Source organism: Gekko japonicus, unplaced genomic scaffold, assembly GCF_001447785.1.
Source record: "Gekko japonicus isolate JY-2015 unplaced genomic scaffold, Gekko_japonicus_V1.1 scaffold1266, whole genome shotgun sequence".
Taxonomy (NCBI): Eukaryota; Metazoa; Chordata; class Lepidosauria; order Squamata; family Gekkonidae; genus Gekko; species Gekko japonicus.
The window spans coordinates 409,252-415,251 of NW_015169813.1; the positions used below are offsets into that span (position 1 = coordinate 409,252).

Below are 6,000 nucleotides of genomic sequence, written 5' to 3' on the forward strand. Positions count from 1 at the left end.
CTTCTTGCTTTGGTGCCAGCCTGCTGGCACAGAAAAGGAATCCCTGATACTAAATCTCCCTGCCATCTGCCATCCCCTCCCCCGCCCCCTAATTTTCCTCTCTGGTCCCCTTAACTGATACCAACACAGGCTTTGGGGCACTGAAAGGAATCCAGCTCAGTGCATACACACAACTGTCCGCAACACCACTGGGGTTCATTTGAGAGCCAGTTTGGTGTAGTGGTTACGAGCGTGGACTCTAATCTGGGAGAACCGGGTTTGATTCCCCACTTCTCTACATGCAGCTGCTGGTGAGACCTTTGTTTAGTTACAAGTTCTTTCAGAGCTGTTCGCTCAAGAAATCAGATTTATTCCCCGCCCTTCACTAACTGAAGGAGTCTCAGAGCGGCTTACAATCTCCTTTCCTTCCCCCTCCCCACAACAGACACCCTGTGAGGTAGGTGGGGCTGAGAGAGGGCTCTCTTGAGAACTGCCCCTGAGAGAACAGCTCTGAGAGAACTTGTGACTGGCCCAAGGTCACGCCAGCAGCTGCATGTGGAGGAGTGGGGGAATCAAACCCGGTTCTCCCAGATTACAGTCCGCGCTCCTAACCACCACACCAAACTGGCTCTCCCGCTTCCAGTGAGCCATTTGCCCAAGCTTTCAATATCCAAGGCACTGACTTTTCTGGAATAAGGCCAAAGGCACGAGTTGTTCACAAAATATAAATGCAAAATACAAATTCGCCACTCGCTTTACCTGTGTATAATATGGTCGGGATAGTTTTATGGTTTTAATTATTTTAAATTTGTCCCTCGCCTAGAGCCCCACATTTGTGGGGATGAGTTGATTTATAAATTTAATCAAATCTCTCCTTATATATAATTGAATAGTGGGTGCCAAAGTTCTAATTCTAAAATGCACTCCCTTCGTGTATGGCTGATGGAACTGCTCCCCAGCATATATCGCAACATTTGTGGGGATGAGTTGATTTATAAATTTAATCAAATCTCTCCTTATATATAATTGAATAGTGGGTGCCAAAGTTCTAATTCTAAAATGCACTCCCTTCGTGTATGGCTGATGGCACTGCTCCTCAGCATATATCGCCACCAATCAGAAGGCAAAGCCCGGGTCCCGCCCACACCACCCCCAGAATAACTAGCAACCATCTTTCCTTGCAACTATGGGATCGTCCGGGCATCCCTACTTATGAACCCGGGGAGATAACCTGATTTCTGGGCCACAGCCAGAGGTCACTTCGGGGGGGATCGTAGTTCCCCCGGGTGAGGTACGGGGGGCGGGGCACATGACGAAGCCCCGCCCCCTGCTTCTGGCTGCCCCGCTTCCGGCCCTCATTCAGCCAGGAGGAGGCAGGAGAAGAGGGAGGGTAAGTTGCTTCCTGCCTGGGGCCAGGGAGGGCCTTTGCGGGGCTTCCTTGCACTCCCGCAGGCCTTGCAGGTCCACCGCCAGGCCCCTCATGGGGCTCGGCAGTGGAGCTGCAAGGCCGGCGGCGGTGGCCGGGACTGTTGGGGGCGGGGGGTGTGGCCTTATGACACACTTCCGGTGATGTCAGGGGGTGTGGCATATACTAATGAGTTATGCTAATGAGTTCCCCTAGCTCTTTTTCTACGAAACGACCCCTGGCCACGGCCATCCCTCCGGGGTTCCTCTGTGCCAGGAAATCCCAGTGCCCCCTCTCTTAGGGTTCCTGCTCTATTTATGTACTGGCAGGTTTCCCCAGTCGGGAATGGCTCAGTGGCAGAGCACGTTCAAATCCAACTCTAACGGAATATGGAACTCCCTGCGCTGCAAAATAGGATTCGGTTTCTGGGAGCCCCTCCCAGCCAAAAGAAGTATAGGCCCTGCTGGTGGACCTCCTGATAGTCTGATCTGGAAGAAACGCGATCACACTCACCTCCTGACCACTGTTCCCTCTAAGCTGAGTCACTGTGAACTAGCTCACAGTTTTTTTAGCCTCCAGCTCACACACTATTGTCTTAGCTCAGGAAGGGATGGCTCCAGAGCAAACTAATTTATGCAGTAGCCAAATTGCTCGCTCACATCTTTAATGCCAGTAGCTCACAAAGTAGAATTTTTGCTCACAAGACTCCACAGCTTAGAGGGAACATTGCTCCTCACTGCGCAGCACATCGCGATACGCCCGTTCACACGTCAGCGGGTGGGGTTTTTTCTTTTTTGTTTTACATTTTGCGCATGCGCATAAACAGCCATCCACGGAGTTGAGATCTTCGCGCAGGCGCAGAACACCCCGTCCCAAAAAGCGTGCCCTGAAGCAAATACGTCCCTTTACATTTTTACTCTGAAACTGGCCTCCGTGAGGTCCCGGACTCGTCTAAAGCCTTACACTAGGCACATTTTTAAAATTGTTATTATGAACGACGGGGCGAAGCTTCGCCCAAGCGCACATTGCCTACTAAAAAAAAAAATGGCGGCCGAAAAGCGGAAGCTTCGGGCTTCCGAATGGAATTGGCTAGACGGAGATAATGCAGCTGGAACCGGTGCACTCAGGATACCACCACTTGGGGAACTAGTACAAGAATACGATTTAAAGGCTGTTTGCAACGGTTAGGGGCGGAAGGCAGATGTTCGCCGTGTAATCGCCCGTAAGTACACCGATTCCAACCGGCATCTATACTGGCTTAAATGCCCCGTCTGTGACACAGAGGGTGCGTTCAGACGGGGGCTTTCTGCCGGCATAAACTGCACCGGTTGGAACCGGTGCAGTTTATGCCGGCATAAACGCGATCACACTTACCCTCCATTTTGTGGATCCCTTCAGTGTACGCCCGGTCACACGCTGCGAGCGTCGGCGTATTTGGTTTTTTTTAAACACAGTTTGAGCATGCGCATAGGCAGCCATTCACAGAATGGCGATCTTTGCGCATGCTCAACCCCCCCATTACATTTAAACTTTAAAGGTAAGGACTTAATTTAAAAGTTTAAAGCCCAAACTGGCTTCCCTTAAGTCCCGGACTCCTCTGGGAAGTTAAACTAAGGGCTTTTTTAAAAACAAAACAAAAATCAGGGCGAAGCTTCGCCCGAGCGCATATCGCTTAGAGTTTAAAAAAAATGGCGGGGGGAAAACAGAAGCCTCAGGCTTCCGACAGAAATGGCTAGGCACCAGTGGAGAGCGATCAGACGCAGGTGTACATCGGAAGCCACCGTTGCACTCAGGATACCACCACTTGGGACCTAGTGGCAGAGTGCAATGGTGTAAAGGGCTTTACACCGTTTAGGGACAGGAGGCAGATGTGCCCCGTCTGAACGCCGGTGAGTACAACGGTTGGAACCGGCACCCTAACCGATGTAAAGCCCCCGTCTGAACGCACCCAGAGTGTTGGACTGGATGGGCCACTGGCCTGATCCAACATGGCTTCTCTTATGTTCTTATGTCTGGGGCAGGGATGCTCTGTGTTCTTGGTGCTTGGGAAGGGCAACAGTGGGAGGGCTTCTGGAGTTCTAGCCCCGCTGGTGGGTCTCCTGATGGCACCTGGGTTTTGGCCACTGTGTTACAATACAGAGTATGTCAGACTGGATGGGCCATTGGCCTGATCCAACACGCCTTCTCTTATCGCCTTATGAGGAACAGTCCCACAACCTTTCGCTCAAAGACTAACTCCTGCTCCAAGCTGGAGTAGTTCTGCCGAAACGTTTGGCTGCTGTTACTACAGGAGTTAGGATAAGGAACGTATCTGTGCTTTGATTTAGTACTGCCAGTGTTCGCGTAGGATAAATCCCCCTCCCCACTGTTGTACCAAATCCCTCAATAAACTCTATATTCCTTTTAAATCAGGTATCCTTTTCTCACTGAAAACTCACCACTCACAGCCACTTTAGGTAAAAGATCCCGATCTTCCGCACCCTACACAAACACACCAGAGCCAGTTTGGTGTCGTGGTTAAGTGTGCGGACTCTAATCTGGGGGAACCGGGTTTGATTCCCCACTCCTCCGCTTGCAGCTGCTGGTGTGACTTGGACAAACCATAGAGCTGTTCTTGAAAAAGAGCCGTTTCTGTCAGAGCTCTCTCAGCCCCACCGACCTCACAGGGTAGGGGACGGGAAGGGAAAGGAGTTTGTCAGCCGCTCTGAGACTCCAAGTGAAGGGCGGGGTATAAATCCAATCTCTTCTTCTTCTTCACACCTGCTAACTCCCCATATTAATCCAACTGTACGTTTGTGTGTTTGTGGGAATGTGGTAACATAAGCTCCTTCGCGATTCTAGAGCACGTCCTCCAGGCCCTCTCACGGCACAATGGCATACCCCCGCTTTGGGACGCAGATCCGACACTAGAAAGACTTCCCCGCAATTCCATATCGCGAGACAGCTGAACCAACTCTCCTCTGAAGGCGACCACAATACGCAACAACATCCCTAAAGGTTAAGGCGATACATTCACAGAAAAGACACTCAGATCAAGGGCTATGGTTGGGGGTACTTAGAGGGAGTCCCCAAATTCAGAGGCAGTCTATATTCTTAAGCAATGCCCCGCCCGCTGCTTCACCAATTTAGCTCTGTTCTAGGGATCCCCCGGAATTATAGCTCATCTCCAGACTAAAGAGATGCTTCGGAGGGTGAACTCCGTGGCGCCCCCTAAATTGCCAGGAATTTCTCAACCTGGAGCTGCCATGCCTCCCCACCACCACTGCTGGTGGCCGTCGGAGGGAACTGGCAACTCTACTCTGCACAGACCGAGAGGGTCGCAAAAAGAGCAGAGAACGCAGAACTCTGACGGCTTCCACTGAACAGTTGAGTCATTCATAAGGAACAGGGAGGATAGTTACAAAACTTGGATTATGAACCGAAGAGAAGCCATGTTGGATCAGGGCAATGGCCCATCCAGTCCAACGTTTAGTGTCACACAGTGGTAAAAAAACGTAGGTGCCCTCAGGAGGTCCACCAGCAGAGCCGAACTCCAGAAGGCCTCCCACTGTTGCCCCCCCCCAAAGCACCAAGAAGACAGAGCATCACTGCTCCAGATATAAGAACATAAGAGAAGCCATGTTGGATCAGGCCAATGGCCCTTCCAGCCCAACACTCTGTGGCACACAATGGCCAAAACCCAGGTGCCACCAGGAGGTCCACCAGTGGGGCTAGAACTCCAGAAGCCCTCCCACTGTTGCCCTCCAAGCACCAAGAATACAGAGCATCACTGCCCCAGACATAAGAACATAAGAGAAGCCATGTTGGATCAGGCCAATGGACCATCCAGCCCAACACTCTGTGTCACACAGTGGCCCAAATCCAGGTACCCTCAGGAGGTCCACCATCGGGGCCAGAACTCCAGAAGGCCTACCACTGTTGCCCTCCAAGCACCAAGAATACAGAGCATCACTGCCCCAGACATAAGAACATAAGAGAAGCCATGTTGGATCAGGCCAATGGACCATCCAGCCCAACACTCTGTGTCACACAGTGGCCCAAATCCAGGTGCCATCAGGAGGTCCACCAGTGGGGCCAGAACTCCCACAGTTGCCCCCCAAGCTCAAGAATACAGAGCACCACTGCCCCCAACATAGTGTTCCATCTAATAACCACTGGTGGACCTCTGTTCCATGTATTTATCCAATCCCCTCTTGAAGCTGTCTATGTTTGCTGGTGGGGGGGGGGATGTCTGTTGCATGAGCATCTTTCACAAGAGGCACACAATTAGAGGGAACAAATTACTCAACCCTCTCTGAAAAGTGGGTGTTTCTCCCACACGATAACCAGTCACCACGGCCAGGGTTACTCAGCGTGAACGATGTGCATCACGTCGAACGATGCGCATCACATGGAAAGATCGGAAGCCCGGAACCTCCGACAACCTTCTTCCAAGGGAGCCCCGGGCTCTCCGCGGCACATCTTCGAAACCCCGGGGTCTCAATAATTATTTTATGGATTGATGCAAACTGACAACGATATATGGATCCAGGGGAAGCCGCTGTCTGTCAACTGCCCTGAAAAAAAAAATTGTTTCCCGCCGGTTTCAGAAATCAGAGGGACACACCAGCTATGCT

General features: G+C 51.5%; 1 protein-coding gene across 3 annotated transcripts in view; it reads right to left on the bottom strand.

The window, feature by feature from the left end:
• The window catches only part of CSNK1G2 (casein kinase 1, gamma 2), a 120,366-nt gene that overhangs the window by 108,914 nt on the left and 5,452 nt on the right, over positions 1–6,000 (bottom strand). The gene's annotated exons all lie outside the window — the stretch shown is intronic.